Source organism: Theropithecus gelada, chromosome 1 (genome assembly GCF_003255815.1).
Source record: "Theropithecus gelada isolate Dixy chromosome 1, Tgel_1.0, whole genome shotgun sequence".
NCBI lineage: Eukaryota > Metazoa > Chordata > Mammalia > Primates > Cercopithecidae > Theropithecus > Theropithecus gelada.
This window is the reverse complement of record NC_037668.1, coordinates 72,249,921-72,274,228: the sequence shown is the minus strand read 5'-3', so window position 1 is coordinate 72,274,228 and position 24,308 is coordinate 72,249,921. Positions and strand designations below refer to the sequence as shown.

The following is a 24,308-nucleotide window of genomic DNA, read 5'->3' as shown; positions in this document are numbered from 1 at the left end:
TTTTATCACCCAAAAAGAAAAAATAAATTCACAGCAGAAATAATAAATCCTCCATTTTTCATATTGACTCCAACCAGAAACTTTCTGAAGTAGTTGCAGGCAGCTCCCAAAGACATTAGACCAATATCAATGCCAAGATTGACCATCTGGCAATCTAGCAACAAATATTTACTGACCACTTACTATGTATGAATCAAGGCAGTAGGAAGAAACTGTAAAAGATGCCTGCCCCATCCCCCCAAAAAGGCAGAAAATGCACCTCCTATCCCCTAAGAAGCTTGTAGAATTGTAGCATTAACTCATAATCAAAAGAAAGGTTAAATAAACCCAAACTCAATTTTATAATGTAGATAAAATATATCAAATGGATAATACAGGCAAACTGCTATAGGTTTTCAAAAGCCAGAGAAACCATCATGGTTTGAGATGTCCTTAAGTGTTTTGGACAAAGATAAGATTTAAGTAGGACATTAAAAGATATAAAGTTGAATATTGAAGAATGGAAAATATTACAAGAATAATGCCCATGGTATGTCAGGGAACAATTTACTCAAGAGTTGTGTCATAAAGAGTATTTGCAGTGATAAGAGTTATTAAAATTTCATGGAAATATAGCATCATAGTTAAGAGCAACTGAAGGCAGATCTGGGTTTGAATCCTATTTCTACCGCTTATTGGTTGAACGACCTTGTCACATTTACCTTCTCTGAAGCTCTGTTTCCACAAGCTTAAAATGGAGACATGTTAACTTTATGAACTTGATATGAAGATTAAATAAAAGGTACTCACCACAGTTATTGGCAAATAGTAAGGGTTCAATAGGTGAGAGCTCCATGCTCTCCCCTCAAAGTGAAAGTTTGTGACTTGAAACTTGTAGAAATTGAAAAGGATTTTGTTTTTAAGCATAGATCAGAACAAACCTGTATAGAACGGATAGCCAGCCATTTTACTTTCACCTTATCCAATAGAGCAGCTATTCCCTGCTGATTTCCATTTGGAGCAAGATTTTAGCATCCTTATTGTTTGATTTGGAAACATCCTTCTTCCTCTTCCTAAAAGTACTCTGAATCTTGCTCACCTTCACTGTCATCCCCAAGCTTTTCTAGACAATAGAATGCTTCTGAAGGAAAAGAGGGAAGTGTGCAGATTTCAGATTCATGTTATTTGCTCGTATTCATTCATCGATTCAATAAATATTTATTGAGCAACTATTTTTGAAAGATTAAAAGCTGTCAAGTGGAAGACTTCAACTTCACACCCCTTACTTGCTCCTGTCCCCTCTTTCCTTGTTCTCTCCTGTTATAGAGAGGGAAGAAGCCCTCCTCCAATGAAAGGCTGGACAACTCCACCTGTGCTTTGGAGCCCTGGTCTTCTTTGGGGGCCTTTGCACCTGTAGCACCTTTTTCATGTTTCCAATCTCGTCCTGTTTAATAATTCTTTCTATTCAGCACTTAAACACACTCAAGCATTTCTCATTCAAAAGAGAGAGAGAGAGAGAGAGATTTTTTAAAAAAGAAATAAAAATCCTCCTTAGTCCTTCATCCACATCCTTCTCCAGCTCTAATGCTATCTCCTCCCTCTTCCCAGTCAAGCTTGTGAACGTGTTGCTTCCAGACCCCATCTTTACTTTTTCACCTCCCACCTACTCTTCAAGCTCATCAATCTGGATTTTGTGTCTGCCATTCCTCAAAAATATGACTCTCAGTAAGGTCATCAATTTTTATTTCCCATTTTACCTGACATTCCTTCCTTGAAATGCTTTCTTCCCTTGACTTTGGGGACATCACACCTTTCTGATTTTCTTTTTATCTCACTAGTAGCTCATTCTTGCCCATTTTTGACACCTCTTTATGGGACCATTCAATGTTTTTAGGGTTCTGTTGAATGTATGCTTCTTTTCCCACTTTGAGTTTTTCCTGAGGTAAATGCATTTACTCCTATGGCTTTCTTACCATGGATATACCTAAAGCTCTTCAATCTGTAGCTTCAGACCCTCATACCCAATAGCCTACCTAACCTGAATATTTCACTGGCACCTCAAACTCTGCATATCCAAATCTGGACTCATCATCTTCATTCCCAAACCGTCTCTCCTCCTTTGGTGTTCCTCAACTCAGTAAATAACAGTACCAGATAACCAGTGGTTCAAGGCAGAAATCTGAGAGTCATCCTTGACTACTCCTTCTCCACCATCCATACCAAATCAATTACTAATTTTGCCTTTTTTTTTTTTTCTTTTTTTGAGACAGAGTTTTGATCTTGTTGTCCAGGCTGGAGTGCAATGGTGCAATCTCAGCTCACTGCAACCTCCACCTCCCAGGTTCAAGCAATTCTGCCTCAGCCTGCCGAGTAGCTGGGATTATAGGGATGCACCACCACGCCCGGCTAATTTTGTATTTTTAGTAGAGATGGGGTTTCTCCATGTTGGTCAGGCTGGTCTCAAACTCCCGACCTCAGGTTATCTGCCTGCCTCAGCCTCCCAAAGTGCTGGGATTACAGGCGTGAGCCACCACACCCGGCCACTAATTTGCCATTAGATCTCCTAGATATTTCTAAAAACCATCAATTCCTCCATTTTTTTTTAACCAATATCACCTGTTGTCCAAGCTATTGCAACAGCCTCCTTTTTAAAAGAGCAAATCTGTATATCACTTTTAATGCTTAAATTATGGCTTCCCTCATGCCTGTAATCCCAGCACTTTGGGAGGCCGAGGCAGGTGGATCATGAGGTCAGGAGATGGAGACCATCCTAGCTAACACAGTGAAACCCCATCTCTACTAAAAATACAAAAAATTAGCTGGGCGCGGGGGCGGGCACCTGTAGTCCCAGCTACTTGGGAGGCTGAGGCAGGAGAATGGCGGAACCCGGGATGCGGAGCTTGCAGTGAGCGGAGATGGCGCCACTGCACTCCAGCCTGGGCGACCGAGCTAGACTCCGTCCTAAAAAAATAAATAAATAAATAAAAAGGCTTCCCACTGACCTTTGGATAAATTCCTAAAATCTTTAATGTGATCCACAAGGTCTTGTATTTTCTGACATCTACCTGCATTTCCACTTCTCTCTGCTCTCCAGCCATATTGGTCTTCTCTCAATGCTTCAGTGCTTTGCATGCTCTCACCTTAAGACTTTGCTCTCTCCCTCTTCTATCAATCCCTACCTCCACCTATTTTAATAGCTACCTAGCTAATCCTAGTCATCTTTTCAGGTTTCAGCTTAACTGTTCTGGAACTGGAAGCGGAGCTGGCTAGTTCCCTCTTTGTATGTTCACAGGATGCCTCATCCTTTCTTCTCCTTTTTAACACCCTTTGCTTTTATACTGTCTGTCTTCCCTAATAGTCTATAAACTCCAGAGAGACAGGACCCATGCCTATCTTGCTTATCAGTGCATTCCTGGTACATAACATAGTATCTAGCATATAGTAGGTAATAACATGTTTATTAATTCATACAATCAGCTACAGGTAGAGTTTGTCTTTATTTCTGCAAAACCTTCCTGGAACCACTCCAAGCAGAGTTGATAACTTCCATGTTAGCATCACCAATATACCAAAGACTCTCTTTTTGCACTTACCCTGTATTGTAATTATTTCTTTACACGTTTAACTCTCTTTCTCTTTTTTCTCTTCCTTCTTTCCTTCCTTCCTTCCTTTCTCCTTCCTCCTTTCCTTTCCTTTTCCTTCCTTCCTTCCTTCTTTCTCTCTTTCTCTCTCTCATCTCTCTCTCTCTCTTTCTCTCTCTCTCTCTTTCTCTCTTTCTCTCTATCTCTCTTTCTTTCTTTCTTTCTTTTCTTTGAAATAAGGTCTCACTTTGTTGCCCAGGCTGGAATGCAGTGGCTCGATCTTGGTTCACTGCAACCTCCACCTACAGGGTTCAAGTGATCCTCCCACCTCAGCCTCCCAAAGTTGGATTATATCTTATTTGTAGTTTTATCCCTAGCACTTCACTTGGTATCTGGCACAAAGTAAATGTTCAATAAAGACTTATAGAATTAAATAAACAAACTGCCAATTGACTGGATATGAGACTTGAAGGAATATGGAAAATCAGATAAACTCTGAAGTGTGGTCTAGTCTTTGATGGAAATGGAGAAGTTGGTGAAGGAGACTGGGTGGTTTAGAAAGTAAACATATGCAGTTCCAAGCATAGGTACTGGTGGTGGTAATGACAAAGGGGAAAATGTATACTCAACGAGGAGGTTAGAAAAGAAATGGGGTCCTGAATAGGGCGCCGTGAAAGTAATTCCAAGGTAGAAAGCAGAGTCTACTGTAGTCAGGAGAGGGCTGATAGGCTACATTCTAATTTGCCTAAGACAGTCCCAATTTACACCTGTTGTCTTAACATAATAATTGATGGTGCCTGCCCCTTTACACTCTCAAAGTGTCCAGATAAGTTACATGGCTGGCCTACAAGAAGATTACATGAATTTGGAAAATTTAAGTAAATTATGGGCAATAACATTTAATACAAGCGCATGGCAAGGAATTAAAGTGAGTTCACGTTGAAGGGATGTACTGAACTGAATTTTTTTTCTTTTTTTTTGAGATAGAGTCTCGCTCTTGTTGCCCAGGCTGGAGCGCAATGGTGCGATCTCGTCTCATGGCAACCTCCACCTCCCAGGTTCAAGCAATTCTCCTGCCTCAGCCTCCTGAGTACCTGGGATTACAGGCATACGCCACCTTGCCTGGCTAATTTTGTATTTTTAGTAGAGATGGGGTTTTTCCATGTTGGTCAGGCTGGTCTTGAACTCCCAACCTCAGGTGATCCACCCGCCTCGGCCTCCCAGAGTGTTGAGATTACAGGCGTGAGCCACAGTGCCCGGCCTGAACTGAATAATATTTTATGCAGAGCCAACTATAAAATGAAGCAGGTATTCCACTAGCCACTTTTAAGTAAGTGGTGTCACTTAATTTTCACAAAAAAAAACCCTGATAGGTAGGCATTTTCATCCATATTTCACAGATAAAATAGTTGAAACTCAGATCAAGGAACCTTCTCAAAAAGTTAACATGGCTAAAAAAGCAAAACTAACTAAATGTAAAGAAATAATTGAAAAAGGAAGATCTGGCCGGGCGCAGTGGCTCACGCCTGTAATCCCAGTACTTTGGGAGGCCGAGATGGGCGGATCACCTGAGGACGAGAGATCGAGACCATCCTGGCCAACATAGTGAAACCTTGTCTCTAATTAAAAAAAAAAAAAAAAAAACAACTAAAAAAATTAGCTGGGCATAGTGGCACATGCCTGTAATCCCAGCTACTCGGGAGGCTGAGGGAGGAGAATCGCTTGAACTCGGGAGGCGGAAGTTGCAGTGAACTGAGATTGGGCCACTGCACTCCAGCCTGGCGATGGAGCAAGACTCCGTCTCAAAAAAAAAAAAAAAAAAGGTATCATTGCAACAAAAATAAAAGCAGGAAAGGGGTAACCTAACCTAAGGAGAGCCCAGAAATCAATATGTAGAAATGTAGAAGTGAAAATTCCTCCAAAAGTCGAATAGAAGCTAAGCAACGGAGTGGCACGAAAGAGAAATTGCAGAGGAACCACGTGAAATAAAGGAATAGAAACACATGATGGGAATGACTTAAAGGTTCTAAGTTGGAAAATGGGTTGACTCTTGTGATGATTCCTTCAAAGTTCGTGAAAATTGCATTTTTGCAGTAAATATCCTTCAATCTTTCCCAAGAGCTAAATAAGGTGCTCTTTATTATGCAATAATACTAGTTTCACTTTTTACTGCCCTCCTTATTGAACGACACCTAATAAGCATTATACTTCAGCTCTGTCGTATCTTTTCCATGCCTTTCTTTTGAAGACTAGAAAGAAATGAATGCAGCAGCACATATGCAGTTAGAATTTCACTTGATGGCAATCACTTTTTAAAAACACTCTGCAAAAATGGGTTGCATTTAAGAAGGCATTTTGTATATCTGCCTTTCCATGGAACAACAGAGTCTAGTAAAAAGAACAAGTACTACAAGCAAGAAGCCAAGACATTGACTAGTTGTAGAACTCAGGTAAATCATACACTTTCTCTCTTCTAACAGATTTTTCTTCCTATGTTATAGGAATTTTTTTGTGTGTGACAAATTTTACATAAAAGTAAGGTAGGTATCATTACGGAATGCCTTTTAAATATTAAATCCATTTTTAAATATTATAAAAGAAGGTAAATAATTACATTTTCCTTATTTGTTTCCTTTTTTTTTTTTTTTAATGGAGTCTCGCTCTGTTGCCCAGGCTGGAGTACAGTGGCATGATCTTGGCTCACGGCAACCTCTGCCACCCAGGTTCAAGCAATTCTCCTGCCTCAGCCTCCCAAGTAGCTGGGATTACAGGAATTTGCCACCACGTCCGGCTAATTTTGTATTTTTAGTAGAGGTTTTGCCATGTTGGCCAGGCTGGTCTTGAACTCCTGACTTCAGGTGATCCACCCACCTCAGCCTACCAAAGTGCTAGGATTACAGGCATGAGCCACCACGCCTGGCCTGTTTCCTCTTTTTTGAAATAATCTCACATTTTATTGAATTAAAAACTTATGAACCTTAAGAGTTCGAGGATGTGCTAGAAGTCAGGTTAACATTTGTATTTAAGTAATAATTTGAATTATATGACCTCTTCTTAATGTACATATAATCAACCAATAAACAAACATTTGTTCAGTGCTTACTGTGTGTTGGGAATTATACTAGGCTGTTTGGGGGAGTGATACAAAGTACTATATGTTATCAAATCAAAGATAGTTTAGATTATAAGATGCATCCCCATTTCAGAGCTGTTAAAATGGGGAAAAATAGGCATCTTAAACTGATTATATGTAGGTAAAAAACAAAGAGCTTCCACAGAGAGAAAAGAATGGAATATATCCACAAAAATTACCAAGTGAGTATTAGAGACAAAAAGGTTCTCAGAAATTCAGTGAAGCAAGAAGTTACAAGGAGCTAAGGGTGGTGAGGAAAGTGCACTGTGTATGATACTGGCCTCGTTCTGCTAATGTATTTTCTATTGATTCTATAAGGTGTTGGCAAGGAAAGGACAAATTAAAAACTAAGCTTTATACTTTACCTCCTGAAATGTGACAACTTTCAGTTTTGTTAAGACTTCTGAATTCTATCACTATACCAACTCAAAACCAATTTTTAGTGTTGACATTAACTTAATAAAAATAATTACTTAAATTAAAAATTAAGCAAATATAGAATATGCTAAAATAAGAGTGAAATTTGGGGGAAACGGCCCAAATAATTAAATATTTAACCTGTAAGAACAAGTGCAAATATTTAAAAATAATAGTTTAGATGTTATTTCTATACTTGAGGAGTAAAAATAAAACTTGTAATATAACAGATACATGAAGTTCTAAACTATATCTGCACCTATAGATCTAGGAGCAAGAAAAGGCCATTCTTTGGCCAGGCGTGGTGGCTCACGCCTGTAATCCCAGCACTTTGGGAGGCTGAGGCAGGAGTTCAAGACCAGCCTGGCCAATATGGTGAAACCCTATCTCTACTAAAAAATACAAAAAAAAATTAGCTGGGCATTGTGGAGCATGCCTGTAATCCCAGCTACTCGTGAGGCTGAGGCAGGAGAATTGCTTGACCTGGGAGGCAGAGGTTGCAGTGAGTCAAGATTGTGCCACTGCATTCCAGCCTGGGCTACAGAGCAAGACTTCGTCTCAAAAAAAAAAAAAAAAAAAGAAAGAAAGAAAAGCCCTTTTTTTTTTTTTTTAAAAAATATGAAAGGTTTCACAAATGTTTGTGTCATTCTTGTGCAGGGGGCCATGCTAATCTCTGTATCATTCCAATTTTAGTGTATGTGCTGCTGAAGCACTCCTGGGCCACTCTTCAGTCCCTTTCACACCTACCCTGTCCCAAGCTACAAACATCAAGACCTCCAAGCCTTGATTAAACAGGGTACCAGTGAATCCTGGGTCTAATCCAATCTTCTTAGAGCCACTGTTCATCCCTCTCCTCAAAGAACCTTGAACTTCAAGTTTTTTGTTCTCTACTATTAACCTCTGCTGCATCTCCTATGACTAATCATATCTCTGTGTGAAAATAAATGTTTGCAGGACTTTCCAGACCACAGCTGACTTTTGTCAAGCCCTTGTGTCCACTCTTCTCTGAGGGCTAAGTGAGACTAAATCTATCAAGTTTCATTCCTATTTTCATAGGTCAAAACTCCAAATATAGATACCTTGTCTCTTCCCATATTTGTCCTATATGAACTATCATTCCTAAAATGCTACATACTTCCCTAAGTGTGGAAGTATCCAATCCCTCTCTTCTCTCCCTGCCAAAACCTTCCATTTGCCCTTTGGAATTTCAACTCTCCTACGCCCTCAAACACTTTCCTCTGAATGTTCCTTCCACCTGATGCTTTATCTAAACCTGGCTCTCTCTACACCACTTACCCTGCAGCTCCCTCAAGAGAGATCCGCTCATATTCTCACACCTATGTACTGTCAGGAGATGAGGATGCTTCCCAGGGCTACTCAGAGTCCATGGCTTTTCCACCCTTTTGTGAAAACCCCTGCTACTCTCTCTGTGATTGGTAACTGTAATCTTCCTACCTCACGGAAGACAGTGGCACTTGGCTTACTGTCTTCTCTTGTGCCATGAGTACTGCCGTCATCCTAAGTGACTTCAGAGTCCTCGAGAGAGATCCACAGTATCTCCCATGTCCTCCTACAATGCTATTCAACCACCCACCCTCACAGTCACTCCCTCGATCTTGTCATCATGACCTAAAACTCTCTCTACTTCTAAAATCACTAATTCAGATAGTCTACTTTCTGACCACAAACACCTATGCTTCCAGTTAATTATGTTTTTTATTTTATTTTATTTTATTTTATTTTTTTGAGATGGAGTCTCACTCTGTCACCCAGGCTGGAGTGCAGTGGCACGATCTCGGCTCACTGCAAGCTCCGCCTCCCTGGTTCACGCCATTCTCCTGCCTCAGCCTCCCAAGTAGCTGGGACTACAGGTGCCCACCACCACGCCTGGCTAATTTTTTGTATTTTTTTAGTAGAGATGGGGTTTCACCATGTTAGCCAGAATGGTCTCGATCTCCTGACCTCGTGATCCACCCACCTCAGCCTCCCAAAGTGTTGGGATTACAGGTGTGAGCCACTGCGCCTGGTCCCAGCTCATTATTAAGCTAGTCCAACTGCAACTATTCTTCACTTTCATTTGAATAGCAGTTTATTGGCCCTTTCTTTCTATTACTCCCTGTTTGTCTTCACTTCCCCATTTGTCAAGCTTACAGTTCATGGCCCATCATTTCATTTGCTCTGTTAGAATTACCCTGAACTCTCTCCTTAATTATTCTTTTTCCGGTCTTCTAAAACACCACACTCTCCCAATTCCTCTTATTTCTCTGGCTGCCCTTTTGCAAACATTTTACTGACTCCTCCTTCATGTTCTATTAAACCTTTAAGTAGGAGAGTTTTTCAGGGATCTGTCCTAGGAGTGCTTCTCTTTTCATTCAATATCCCTTCCTGAAGTAATTTTAACTTTTCCTATGGCTTCAGTTACTATCAACATGCATATGCTCCTCAAACTTATACCTTGTTGTTGGAGTTCTGGACTGATACATCTAAGTGCTTACCTGACTTCTTCAAATGGATATCTCCAAGGTACCTTCAACTCAGCCTGTTCAAAAGTAAACTCATCAATATTCCATTAAATCTATCTCTGCCAGAAATCTGAGCCATCTTTGACATTTCCTGCTCTCATATCTCACCATATTTAAATAATCATGAAGACCTGTTAATTCTGTCTTCAAGTTATTTCTCAAATTTTTTCACTTTTTTCCATCTCTACTGCCACCGCTCCCAACCTCCGTTCAAGTCACCATCATTTTTCATGGACAAGTTTCATTCCACTTGTTACCTACTATGTGCCATACACAGTAAGGTGTTAGAATACAGAGCTTCAAAGGAGCCTCTTGCCTGGATGACATAAATAATGCGTCTTCTGCAATCATTCTTTCCCCAATTGCAACGGTTAATTTTATATGTCAACTTGACTGGGCTAAGGGATGCTCAGATAGCTGGTAAAACATTATTTCTGGGTATGAGACTGTTTCTGGAAGAGATTAGCATTTGAATCAGTAGACTGAGTAAAGATTATCTACCCTCACCAATGTAGGCTGGCATCATCCAATCATTGAGGGCTCAGATGGAACGAAAAGGTGGAGGAAGGGTGGATTCACTCTCTTTCTTCTTGACTGGAACACCTACCTTCTCCTGCCCTCAGACAACAGAGTTCTAGGTTCTTGGGCCTTCTGACTCCAGGACTTACACCATTGGCTCTCTCAGTTCTCGGGCCTTGAACTCAGATATATTACACCACCAGCTTCCTAGGATCTACAGCTTGTGGGGGGCATGTTGTGGGACTTCCTGGCTTCCATAATTGCGTCAGCTGATTCCCATAATAAATCCCCTGTTATCTATCTATCTATACCCTGCCAATCTATTTTCTCCATTAAAGACAAAATCTGCACATGTGTGCTATAAATGAAAATCTTGTTTTGTCACTACTTGATGTAAAGATTAAACTAGATTAGGTATGCAGAGGATTTAGTAAGTGTCTGGCGCATGATAAATAATCACTAAATGTTATCAGTGGAGATACATTGAATAATTCAGCAGATGATTTTGGAATAACTGGCCAGTCATTTGGAAAAAAATAAAGCTGCATCCCTACCTCACTCTTTAGACCTAGAGAAAAACATAAAACCATAAAAATACTTGAAGAAAACATGGGCAAATATTTGCATAGTCTTGGAGGTGAAGAAGGTCTCTCAAAACATATTCCAAAACCCAGAAGCCATAAAGGGAAAATATTAACTACATACAAATATGCATATTCTGCCTAGCAAGAAACACCATAAATAAGACTGAAAGACAAATAACAAATAGAGAAAATGTTTATAATATTTAATTTAAAAGAGCTAATAACATATATCCAATTTGATCATAAATGAACAAGAAAAAACTAACAACCCAATAGAAAATGGTGAAATTGCATGACGGACAATTCCCAAATTAAGAACTACAAATGGCTAATAGCCTAAAGAAAAAATATAAATAAAACAATGAACTATCATATTTTACTTATAGGTTGGAGAAGACTAGGAAGATTGACCAAATCCACTGTAGGTGAGGAAAATGAGGACTCACCTGCCCTTTTGTTGAGAGTATAAGTGTGAACCACCTTTCTAGAAATAGTTTGGCTATGGGTAACATAATATAAAATGTGTGTACCTCTTGACATAGTAATCCTACTTCCAGCAATGTACTCTAAAGAGATCATTTAAGGCCGGGTATGGTGGCTCACGCCTGTAATCCCAGCACTTTGGGAGGCCGAGGTGGGCAGATCACGAGGTCAGGAGATCGAGGACATCCTGGCTAACACAGCGAAACCCTGTCTCTACTAAAAAATACAAAAAATTAGCCGGGTGTGGTGGTGGGTGCCTGTAGTCCCAGCTTCTTGGGAGGCTGAGGTAGGAGAATGTTTTAATATATAACAGAAGAAACTTTTCTGATGTGAAGAACCATGGAGAACTGAATCTCTACATTAAAAGAATATACTGTGCTCCAAGAAAAACAGATGATGCATAATTGAAACCAAGATGTATCCTGATTAAGTTATTCAGCTTTAAGAATGAAAAAGGAACTCCTCAGTCATCCAAGCAGAAAAAGCAAGTCACCTAAAAGAAGGAAGAATCAGGTTGGCCCTCAGACTTCACAGCAACATTCAATGACTGCAGTTTCAGGAGACATGAAGTGAGCCCAAGAATACTATATCTGGTCAAGTTGTCATTTATGTATACAAGCCAAAGACAGACATTCTCAAACAAGTGAGAATATAGGGAATAAAGGGCATAAGATCCTTTTCTGGGGGAAAAAATACTTAAGTTGAACCAACTGAGATGAATGAAGCCACTGGGGTAAAAGAACGAAAGCAACGTCCGAAAAACAACAGGACAATGACTTGGAAGTTCTGAGAGGAAGAAAATAAAGTCTATGAATTTTGTTCTTAGCCAAATTGCCCTTCAAATACAATAGCAAGAGGCACAGTCTGATAAATGCTCCAAAAGAAGCTGTACCAAGGTATATCCCATTAGCAGTATTTGAAAATATCTGTTTCCCCACACCCTCATCAATTGTATTAAAAACATGATCAATTTTTCAGGTGAATAGCAGTGACACACCTCTCCATTATGGAGTGAATGTTTATGTCCCCTCCAGATTCATATGCCGAAATTCAAACCGCCAACGTGAGGGTATCAGGAGGTAGGGCCTTCAGGAGTTAATTAGGTCATTTGCAAAAGAGACCCTAGAGAGCTCTCTTGTCCTCTTTCAACCAAGTGAGGATACAAGAAGTCCACTGTCTGCAACCCAGAAGAGCTGGCTGTGTGCAACTGTGTTGTCTGCAAGCCCTCACCAGAACCGCGATCTCAGGCTTCCAGCCTCCAGATCTTTGAGAAATAAATTCCTGTTGTTTATAAGCCACCCAGTCTATGGTACTTTGTTACAGCAGCCCAAACTAAGATACTCTGTCATATATCTTTTTAAAATTACATCAATCTTGTGGAAGGGGCATATCACTGCTAATTTAATTTCATTTCTTTAGTTAAAAGTGAACTTGAACTATTTTTCAAATGTTTATTAGACATATTAATATCAAACATATTTTCTGTGACTTTTCTAATTCATACCCTTTGCCTGTTTTTCTTTCAGGTTGGCCTTTCCTTATTCATTATTAGGTTCTTTTCATATATTATAGTTACTAATCCTTTATTTATTATGTATGTTGCAAATATGTGATCCCAGTCTATCATGTCTTTCAAATTTGTTTATAGTATTTTTTATTACATAGTTTTAAATTTTAATTTTTTTCCTCTACAGCTTCTAGATTTTATGTCCTACTTAAAAGAAGCATTTCAACCACAAGATTTAAAAAATGTTCTATATGGCCGGGCGCGGTGGCTCAAGCCTGTAATCCCAGCACTTTGGGAGGCCGAGACGGGCGGATCACGAGGTCAGGAGATCGAGACCATCCTGGTGAACACAGTGAAACCCCGTCTCTACTAAAACTACAAAAAACAAGCCGGGCGAGGTGGCGGGCGCCTGTGGTCCCAGCTACTCGGGAGGCTGAGGCAGGAGAATGGCGTGAACTCGGGAGGCGGAGCTTGCAGTGAGCTGAGATCCGGCCACTGCACTCCAGCCTGGGCGACAGGGCAAGACTCCGTCTCAAAAAAAAAAAAAAAAAAAATGTTCTATATTTTCTCTTGGTCTATAATTACATCTTTTTCACTAAAACCTTTACTTAACTATCAGATTCACATAAACTGAGGTTATGAGACTTAGATAATCAGACTCACAAAGAATAAATTCAAAAGTGTAAACCAGAGTACCAGCTGATTAAGTCACAATGGCGATATAATTTTCCATTGACCAGAATGTATAACATCTTAGCAGAGCCACCTCACCTCAGTCTGTGAGTACCTGGAAGGTAGAATTAGTAAACTAGTAAGTACCCTCATGGCGTTCTCACAACTCATAATAAAAAGAGAGTATTTCATCCAGGGGATCAAAGATGAGAAGAATGCTAAGTATCTTAACCAGATAAATAGAACAGATATAAAGCAGGACCTCTCACCAGCCAGAAGAGACAAATAGCCCTGAAGGAATAGGTTCCCCTATTTCCAATGTCTTTGTCCCAAGATAATGTTGGGTGCATCCAGCTAAAGTTTACCTCTCTGGCTTTCCTCTATTCCAAGTTGCATTGGAGACCACATCTTTCTTTCCTTAGATATGTTAATACTACTCATTAGTAGTCAAGAAGCTGTTCCCAAGAGCCTCAGAGAGGTTGGACTCCTTTCATCACCTGTTGATTAAGTTAAAGTCTCTCAAAGGCAACCTTATCTATAAGTTCTAAGTACTAACTATAACAGTTTCAGCTGAGACAAGAAGACTAACTGGAATAAAAATTACTGAATAATATAAGATGGTATATAGCAAATGAAGAGGTGATAGCATAAGAGAGGTATTGAAGGTTTTCAGGCATGGAAATGAATGATGAAAATGATGAAGAAGACTGGTTTGTCAGTCACATGATGGTGGAAGCTGGAGCCAGGGAATAGTGAGGGACAATGCAGGCAGGGAGACTAGGCAGGAAGCTGTTATAGTCATCTAAACTAAGCCAGCTCCAAATTCTAGTCTCCAGAGTCTATGACAAATTCATCTCTCTATCCTCAGCACTTAGCCTAAAGCCCAGGGTGGTGATTTTCAACGAATGGCCAAGTGGTCAATTTTAATCAGCATAGCAATTTTCAAGTGAGTTGGTACTTTCAAGGCACTTAAATTTTGTGCCAAAATGTTGTTTATCTTATTAATTTTTTAATCCTATTATTTCTGCTCAGCAATATCTTTATGTGTAATAATATAGCCACTTATTAAGGGCCCACAATGTGGCAGACATTTAAAATTTTTAGTGTAATTCTTATAACAACCCTATAATGATCTATAGTTATAGCGCAGCAGAGTTCAGATAATTTTAAGAAACTTGTGTAAGTTTTCGTAGTTAAAAAATGACAGCACAGACCCAATATCAGCTAATGTCTTATGGTACAATATATGCTTAGGGCGGAATTCATTATAATGTATGTATATCAATGTTTCAAATACTCTTCTTAATCATTTCAAAAAGTTTTTGCTGACTTCTTGTCAGATCTGATTAGCTTACAATTGACTATATCTGATCATCTGGCTAACAGCTTCTACTAAGAGTAGAAGTGATGGCTTGTGTTTGAATTTTGTATTATTTTCAAGTCATGTTTTCTTTGCAGAAATCTTTTCTTTTCTTTTTTTTTTTAAAGACGGAGTTTCCCTCTTGTTGCTCAGGCTGGGGTGCAATGGTGCAATCTCGGCTCACTGCAACCTCTGCCTCCCAGGTTCAAGCAATTCTCTTGCCTCAGCCTCCTGAGTAGCTGAGATTACAGGCGCCTTCCACCACGCCAGGTTAATTTTTGTATTTTTATTAGAGACGAGGTTTCACCATGTTGGCCAGGCTGGTCTTGAACTCCTGACCTCAGGTGATCCACCCGCCTCAGCCTCCCAAAGTGGTAGGATTATAGGTGTGGGCCACCATGCCCGATCTGCAGGAATCTTTTTAAACCATCGGTTCATTCTATGAACATGTTTAGCTAAAACTGGTTAACACAATCAGCAAATCGCTTAACTAGGCACATGTTAACTGCAACATATCATAGTCACCACTGTCAACCCTTATATTGTTGAGGTCTCCAACTGCCTTCAGTGTGCGTCATGTCCCCTACATGACAGGTGACCAAATGACTTAACAAGTGAAGATGCCCATCTCAATGTTCATGTAAAATATCAGCAAAGCTCATTATTTTAACATTAAAACTACACATAAATTGTAGTTCTACTATTTTCTTCCTGACCTAAGGAATCACCTTTGAAGACCTCTAGGCAAAAGGATTGCCTCAAATAATAAGGTGAGAAGTTTTCCCATTGGCTTTCTGATTCTTAATCTAGAGTCTTCCTGAAAATGCTGTTCCAAGGAGGAAATACATACCTTCTTGGCTGGGCAGATCCTCTGGGTCTTTTTGCACTTGCCTGGTGAATGAGCTTACTCTGAGTCTGGAGTGTAGGAGGGGGCGCTGGGGCTTGGAGTGATCATCTCAGTTTTAAGATTGGGCCTAGAAGAGTCATAGCAAAACCCTAGAATGCAGCTCTGCTCTCTCATTTTCCTGGTGGTCACCACAAGAAGACACAGAATCACAAAAGAACTTGTTGATGAAAGAGGCTTTCAGAGGAACTCTGTGAGAGCCTCTTGTTTCACTGAAGAGGGAGATGTGGCACTACATGCCCCAGGACGCTCAGCCTATGGGCCTGGGACTTACCAGGACCTCACCAGGGACCAGGTTTCCTTGCATGGCTGGCTCATTTCTACTCCATTTCCCCACTGGGTCAGGGCCAGGAACCTAGATGTCCCGTCCCTTGGTGAAGCCACTGTTTCAAAGTCTCTAGGAGACAGAGAGCCTGGAGGGCAGTGAGGGTGGGCAGGAGGAGTAGGGCCTTCCAGTCCAGCTGACCTGAGGGGGGCTGTGTCCTGGACTAGAGAGAGTCCCCCAGACTATGCCTGGAAAAGCAAGAGGATGCTTCATTTTCCTCACTACCGTTCGGTGCAACATCTAGTCCAGCCAAAGGGGTTGTTGGGGAGCCCCCAATCCCCAAACTTGAGGCACACAGAAAGACTGAGGGTCTTTGATCACCTGGAACACAGCCCTTTCCCCTCCAAGACCCCTTTAGAGGTGGAATTCTCTGGACCTTACTAGGAGGCTCCTCAATACCCCACAGCACACCCCCCTGTTAGCCTAAATCTTGAATCCATCTCCCTATCTCCTTCACTTGGAATGACTTGGAGATTTACTCCCAAATACCAGGCCCTTCCAAGTCTCTCCCAATAAATAATAACAGCTAACTCTTAATGAGCACTTATGACACGCTAAATGGCTTATGTGGATTAACTCACTTAATCCTAACGGCAAGTCTGATGCAGACACTACAGTTATCCACATTTTATAGATGAGGAGATTGAGGCACAAAGAAGCTAAAGCCCTTGCCTGAAGTCACCTAGCTGGTTAATGATGAAGGTGGCATTTGAAACCAAGCAATCCACCTCTTGATTCTGCTCTTAACCACTATACTATGCACTATGATATACTTCATGTTAAAAATGGATGTTTTCTCAGCTTCCATAAAGTATGACTAAAAACATGTTAGGAAACATTTGATCTGTATCATATGAGCTATACAAATGCAGCTTCAGGGTACATCTCTCCAGCTGCCTTCCAGCCAAATGGCTGCTGCCCCAAAGATGCCCCTACATTAAACTTCTAGAACTACTGCTGCAAATGCCCTTCGTTTTAATCCTCCTTGAGGCCCTTGGTATCCTCATGGATACCTTCATTGGTGGTCTTATGTGCTGTCAGTGATACTCCTTTCCACTCAAGGGAACACCTGCAGTGCTCACTAGCTGACTGTTTACTCCTCTTTCTGGAAGGAAGATGAAAGCAAGCAAGGAGAGCTGGGTACACACACATCCATCAACTGGGCTTTGATCTCTCTGCCTGGGAAGCAGATTTCACACTCAAGCCAACTGCAACAAGTTTTACTAGTGTGGTCTCCTACGAAATCCCATCCAGTCTGGAACCGAATCTGCACAGTAGTGAGTCTCCTCAATGCCATGCTCCCCAAGGACCCAGGGCTCGCTCTCATGTGGGTAAAGTGAGTACTCAACAAATGAACTGAGGCAGGATGTGCAGTCAGTTCCTGTGGAGTTCGAGCAACAGCAGGTCCAAAACTCGGAGCCCCTACATAGTAGAGCCCCTACTGTGTGTAGAGTCCATCACACGTCCACACTTGCAGCCACAACTAGCAGAACAGGAGAGAGGCTTGCTGGGCACCAAGACCCACCCCACCCACGGCTGCTGCCCTTGAGCCCTTTCATTCTGACGCAGGATCAGGTAGGTAACATGGCACAAGTGAAGGCACTGTCTCATGGCTCTCTGAGCTGAAAGGGATTCAGTGAACAGATGAAGGAGCTGCAAGGAGGAGACGCCAAGCAGCAGCTGGAGAAGAAAAGCAGTCAGTGAAGACAAGAAGGGCAGGGGACCAGCTGTGGAGAGGCCAGACAGCTGGCTGGCCAGAAGAAACCCTTTAGGATGTCGTTCAGGGCCTGAAACGCACCCTCAGCAGCGTAAGTTATTGCAACGCCCTTGCAAATATAAAGTGCTGTACAAACACTAAATCTAGAATGGCTAATAATTTTGTTATGTTAAAGCATTCGTGTCAGGTAATTAATGTACTCATTGTGATCATTTAATTTTATGGCAGGTAGTGTAGGGCTGGACAGAAATAGGGCTCTTTGGCCCAGTCCTCTCATTTCTCATTAGATAAGCCAACAACACGGCCTCCCTGGTCTGCGGCGCCAAGGTGCTGCTGGAGGGAACTGCGGCAGGGGGCTCAGAACCTGGACTTGGGGCCTCCACGAAAGGGGATTTCATTTTCCTTGGCCCCTGGTGCCTAGAGGCCCTAGTGCCCCCTGGTGGTGCCTGAGGCACCATTTCCTCAAAGGAAATTCAAAACTGAGTTAGTCGGGGAAGAGACAATTGGTTGCCTGGATAAAAACTTCTCCCTTGACAAATGTGCCTCAAAGTCACAGGTGCTGTGCACAGTAAAGGTGGAGTTGGCACAGCTGTGTGGTGCTCCTTGTGTGGGCAGGCTGAATAGAAGGCTTTGTCACAGTTGGAGCACCTGGAGGGAACTAGGAGGCCTGGCCATATTGCCCCAGAAAGCCCTGAAGGGAAGCTGTTCAGGCTCCTGCCCACAGCGCAGGCCACTACAGTGCTCTGGTGGAAAAGGGATGTCTCCTTGTTCCTTGCCCAGTCTACTGAGGGCTCAGTTTGCAGCAGGGACTCCATCTTCCCTTGGTTCTCTCTATTCCTTCCCAGTGCCTATCACCCCTCCAACCCCTCAATACACCCCAAACCAAGGCAGGTACTCCTATTCCTTTCCCCAAACCTTCCTGTCATCTCCTCCATTGTGAGCCCTTCCTGACTAAGTAGGTCCCAAAGAAGAGCCTCACCTTCCATCTGGTCTCAGTCCCAGTTTGTATGCCAGCCTGAAGAGGGGCTCAAGAAGGTGTAGGGCTAGGGCTTGCCCCGGCACTGAGTGAGCCCCTAGCCTCACACGTGTCTATATTCATGTAAATGCACAAACATCTGTCTCTGTCTCAACCTTCTCATTGATCCTTTTGTGCCTAGAAGTGGTGACCAGTCGGTTTCTCCATGCTGGATATATTAAGGTTGACTTGCATAGAAACTGAGTTATGACTTACAGAATCCTTGACTATGGTCATTGCCCCTGCCTCCCTCTCTCTCCATACTCTGCCTGGATACCACCTCACTTCAGATTAAGGGTATAGCAGCGGGTTGACCAGTAACTAAGATATTTATTATGGACCCAGAAAGGTTTGGGTCCTAATATCTTTCTTGGTTAAACTCAGCAACGGTTGTCTGGATGACCCATAAACTCCAGGTTACTTATAACCTGGTGGATGAGGGCACAGGGAAGACAGTGGGTCTGCTAGTGACAATGGCCCTGCACATCTCAGAATTGTTGTGTCCTTAGGAAGCTCTCTGCATAGTATGATGACTAGTGTCATCCAGACTAGTATTTGGCCTAGAGGTCCATGTTCATCAGCACGAGTCTCACAAAAATAATAGCACTGGCACTACTATCCATTGAGATGCCACCATGTGCCAGGAATGCAGAAAAGTACTTTGTGTATTGTCTCATGTAATGCACCCAACACTCCTATGATGTTGGGGCCATTCGTGGCCTCATTTACAGGCATAAGAACTAAGTGTTAGGTAAGTTAAGTAGCTTAAGGTCATATGGTTGCTAGGTGGCAGAGCTGGAATTTGAACTTAAGCAGTCTATGACAAGAATCCACATGCATAGCCACTACTCTATGTTGCTTCTTTCTGTGCTATGCTGTCTGGACACACTGGCCTACTATTCCAAAATAATTATTTTAGTCTACTGTGTGCCAGGGACTGTGCTGGGCCCTTGAGAGATGAGGACTCTATACAAGATTGATGGATTTACTGATATTTCCTATTTGCCAATCACTGTGCTAAGCTGTACTGGAGAGGAATCTATTATCCGATGAGTAGCTGTTACATCTACAGCTCTTGGCCAAGAGGAGGGGCCCTGGGTGCTTCCACATGTATAGGTGACCATATGTGGTGTTAAGCAACTTTACCGCCCTGGCCACAGCAAACTGGATGAAGGATGAAGACCTGGCTGGGTGCGGTAGGTTGCATCTGTAATCCCAGCACTTTGGGAGGCCAAGGTGGGCGCATCACCTCAGGTCAGGAGGTCAAGACCAGCCTGGCCAACATGTTGAAACCAGAATTGGTGTGTCTCTACTAAAAATACAAAAAATTAGCTGGGCGTGCTGGTGCACACCTGTAGTCCCAGATGCTTGGGAGGCTGAAGCAGGAGAATCATTTGAACCTGGGAGGCGAAGACTTTAGTGAGCCAAGATCGCGCCATTGCACTCCAGCCTGGGTGACAAGAGCAAAACTTTGTCTCAAACAAAAACAAAAACAAAAACAAAAAAAGATGAAGATCAGACCCAATGACAGCCAATCTATTGGCTGACCAAGAATCCCCGGTGTGGCTCAACAAGAAATCTCTGACCTATAGAGTTAGTGACTAGGGTGTGGTCAAACCAATAAGATCTTTTTCCTTGGAAAGATAAACTCATATTGACTGGAAGTGTTGGCATAGAAGCAAGGACAGACTACTACGTGACCATAACAGTGAAACATAAGAGTAGAGATGCCCAATTCGGAGGCAGCAATGAAACCACTTAATTTCTAGAACTATGCTGTATCCTGAACCAGTTCTAGTACTCTAAGTTTTTTTTTTTTTTCCCATCTCTGTGAAGTCTAACTGTGTGGCTATCTATCTTGACTTGACTTTCTTATTTCTGTCTATATCCTCACAAAGATCCCCTATAATCAACATAATTTCAGTGTGTCCTCATGGAGCTCACAATTGAGCAGGCAACACAGATGATAATGAAGCAATTATTTACCATAGATAAGTGCTACTACAGGGGAAGCCCAAGAGGCTCTGAGAGTACAGAGGAGGCACAATCTAACCAGAGACAGTCAGGGAGGGCTTCCTGGAGGAGGATGAATAGTATACAGTTGTCATTTTATTCAAAGCAAAATCCATCATCTTTAAAATGGCTCATAGTCTTTAAAATAGCCTACAAAGGCTGGGTGCGGTGGCTGAGGCCTGTAATCCCAGCGCTTTGGGAGGCCAAGGCGGGCAGATCACCTGAGGTTGGGAGTTCGAGACCAGCCTGACCAACATGGAGAAACCCCATCTCTACTAAAAATACAAAATTAGCCAGGCGTGGTGGCACATGCCTGTAGTTCCAGCTACTCAAGAGGCTGAGGCAGGAGAATCGCTTGAACCCGAGAGGCAGAGGTTGCCGTGAGCAGGGATTGTGCCATTGCACTCCAGCCTGGGCAACAAGAGTGGAACTCTGTCTCAAAAAAAATAAAATTGCCTACACAATCTGACACTCCCAATTCCCACATTCCCTCTCTAATTTCTATTCCTATCACTGTATTCCCCTTCTTGCTCACTCTACTCCAGCCTCATTGGCCTGCTGGGTGCCCCTGAAACACACTGACTCCTGCCTTAGGGTCTGTGCTCTCGCTACTCTCTTTACCTGTAATGTCTCCAGATACCCACTTGTTCAATTCTCTCACCTCTTTTAAATTTTGCTCAAATATTATTTTCTCAGTGAGGTATAGCTTGACCTCTGATTTAATACTGCATCCTGTCTACCACTGCCTACTCCTATGCCCAGACACTCTTGATCTCCTTACCCTACTCTACTTTTTTCTCTTTTTCTTAGAACTTATCTTCTAACATATCTAATGATTTACTTATTTATTATACTTGTGGTTTTTGTCTGGCTCTCCATGTTTAGAAAGTAAGCTAAACATGGACAGAAACTGTCTTAGTCTATTTGGGCTGCTATAACAAAATACCATAGACCAGACAGCTTATAAACAATAGAAATGTATTTCTCATAATCGTGGAGACTGAGAAGGCCAAGATCAAGGTGCTGGAGGGTTCAGGTTCTGGTGAGGACCCATTTCCTGGTTTATAGAGGGACAGCTATCTTTCACCGTGTCCTCAGATGGTAGAAGAGGCAAGGGATCTCTCCGGCTTTTTGTTTTTTATTTTTATCTTTTTTTTCCCACCCTGTCTTATGGTGTGGATGGGGTTTCTTTTATAGGGCACTAATCACATTCCTTGAGCCTTCATGATCTAATCACTCCCCAAAGGCCCCACCTCCAAGTATTCTCACACTGGAGACTAGATTTCCACGTATACATTTTGGGGGGTGGGCCACAGACATTCAGACCATAGCAATGATTTTATTTTGTTTATTGACTGTCATAGGTTGTGTTACCCAGGAAGCAGATTCTGAGACAAAGTTTAGCGTGCAAGTGGTTTTTAAAGAGTGTTCTTGGGATCAACACCAACGGAAGTGAGGGAGGCAGTACTGGTGCAGAGGGAGAAGTTGAGCTGTGATGCAGTCCCAACAAAGGCCTCAACCAATCCTACAGGAAGCTCTGGAGCTGGGGTGGTCTTTCAAAATTATTTGAATTGGGGTGAGGGAGCTGGGATCTTTCTATCCTAGTGTTCTTGGCCCCTAGAAGGAGAAAGGATGTTAGCCAAAGAAGTTTTTCTGCAACTACAGCAGTCCCTCCACAAGGCTAACACAGCTGAGGCCTAGCTGTAAGCAGCGCTCCCAGCGGCTGGTGAAATAATTCCTTTTTTCCTGAAGGTGGATCTAGTCAATAGACCACAGCGACTACTGCAATTTACCCCGGTGCCACTTGGATTTACTTCTTTTTTTTTTTTTCTGAGATGGAGTCGCCCAGGCTGGAGTGCAGTGGCATGATCTCGGCTCACTGCAACCTCCACCTCCCCGGATTCAAGTAATTCTCCTGCCTCAGCCTCCTGAGTAGCTGGGATTACAGGAGTGTGCCACCACACCTAGCTAATTTTGTATTTTTAGTAGAGATGGGGTTTCACCATGTTGGCCAGGCTGAGCTCGAACTCCTGACCTCAAGTGATCCACCTGCCTCGGCCTCCCAAAGTGCTGGGATTACAGGCGTGAGCCACCACGGCTGGCCAGATTCACTTCTTTACATAAGTTCCTAGAACATCTCCTCAAGGATTTTGGTAGGCCTCTCTTCCTAAGAAAAATTTAGAAGAGAAAGGTTTTCAGAATAGACTATAGATCCCACTGTTACAGCTAGTCTTAGGGCTGCAACTTATTCTATTCCCTTTCTACTAACAATTCTAGGCTCCCCTTACCCTCAGGTAATGCATTTGTTGATCTTGGTAGCTTAAGTTGTGGCATGACCCAGACTCTCATCACTGAGGGATCTCAGGCTGGTCACCATGCCCTTCTCAAACTGCGGTTGTTGCACTTGTCCATATATCATCAAAATAGGAAGGCAGTGTCAATAAATGCTCAAGTACCAAGTGGATCACTCTTGGTTCCCTCCATTGTGTAATGACAACCCTACTGCCTTCCAATGATTAGAATCAATTACCTCCGCCAAGATAGGGTGACTTTTCTTCTTGCCTCTTGGTCCCCTAGCATGAAGAACGTGATTGAAGAATCCAGGCAGCAACCATATTATATAGATCAATGTGAATTTGACTGTGTCTCCCAACAGAAGTGTTTCCCCTTGGACAACCAGCTCCTCTAAATTTGCAAAGACCATAATTTCCACAAGTGGATTGTTAGGAGTAATGGTAAATGGGGATATTCCTGCTTCTATCCCTTGATTTCCAGACCCAATTGCAGACACATCGCCATATAAAGGTCTTTGATTTAAAGTATATACTGTGTCCTAGAACAGAGTTTCTCAACTTTTGCACTATTGACATTTTGGACTGGATAATTCCTTGTTGGGAGGTGCTGTTTTACGTGTAGGATGCATATCCATGGGCTCTACCTACTAGATGCTAGTAGTATTACCTTTCCTCTCTGTCCCCACCCCCCAGTTGTGACAATAAAACAGGTGTCTCCATTTTCTTTCTTTGTTTTTTTGAGATGGAGTTTCGCTTTTGTCACCCAGGATGGAGTGCAATGGTGCAATCTCAGTTCACTACAACCTCTGCCTCCTGGGTTCAGGAGATTCTCCTTCCTCAGCCTCCTGAGTAGCTGGGATTACAGGTGTGCACTACCACATCTGGCTAATTTTTTGTATTTTCAGTAGAGATGGAGTTTCACCATGTCAGCCAGGCTGGTCTTGAACTCCTGACCTCAGGTGATCCACCTGCCTCAGCCTTCCAAAGTGCTGGGATTATAGGGATGAGCCACCACATCTGGCCCTTTTTTTTTTTTTTTTTTTGAGATGGAGTCTCACTGTCACCTAGGCTGGATTGCAGTGGCACAATCTTGGCTCACTGCAACCTCCACCTCCCAGGTTCACGCCATTCTCCTGCCTCAGCCTCCTGAGTAGCTGGGATTACAGGCGTGCATCACCACACCTGGCCACTGTTTTTATATTTTTAGTAGAGACAGGATTTCACCATATTGGCCAGGCTGGTCTCGAACTCCTGACCTTGTGATCTGCCTGTCTTGGCCTCCC

General features: G+C 42.4%; 1 pseudogene; it reads right to left on the bottom strand.

Moving 5' to 3' along the window:
- Window positions 1–7,722: 7,722 nt before the first annotated feature.
- Window positions 7,723–7,823, bottom strand: LOC112615367 (annotated as a pseudogene).
- Window positions 7,824–24,308: the final 16,485 nt, after the last annotated feature.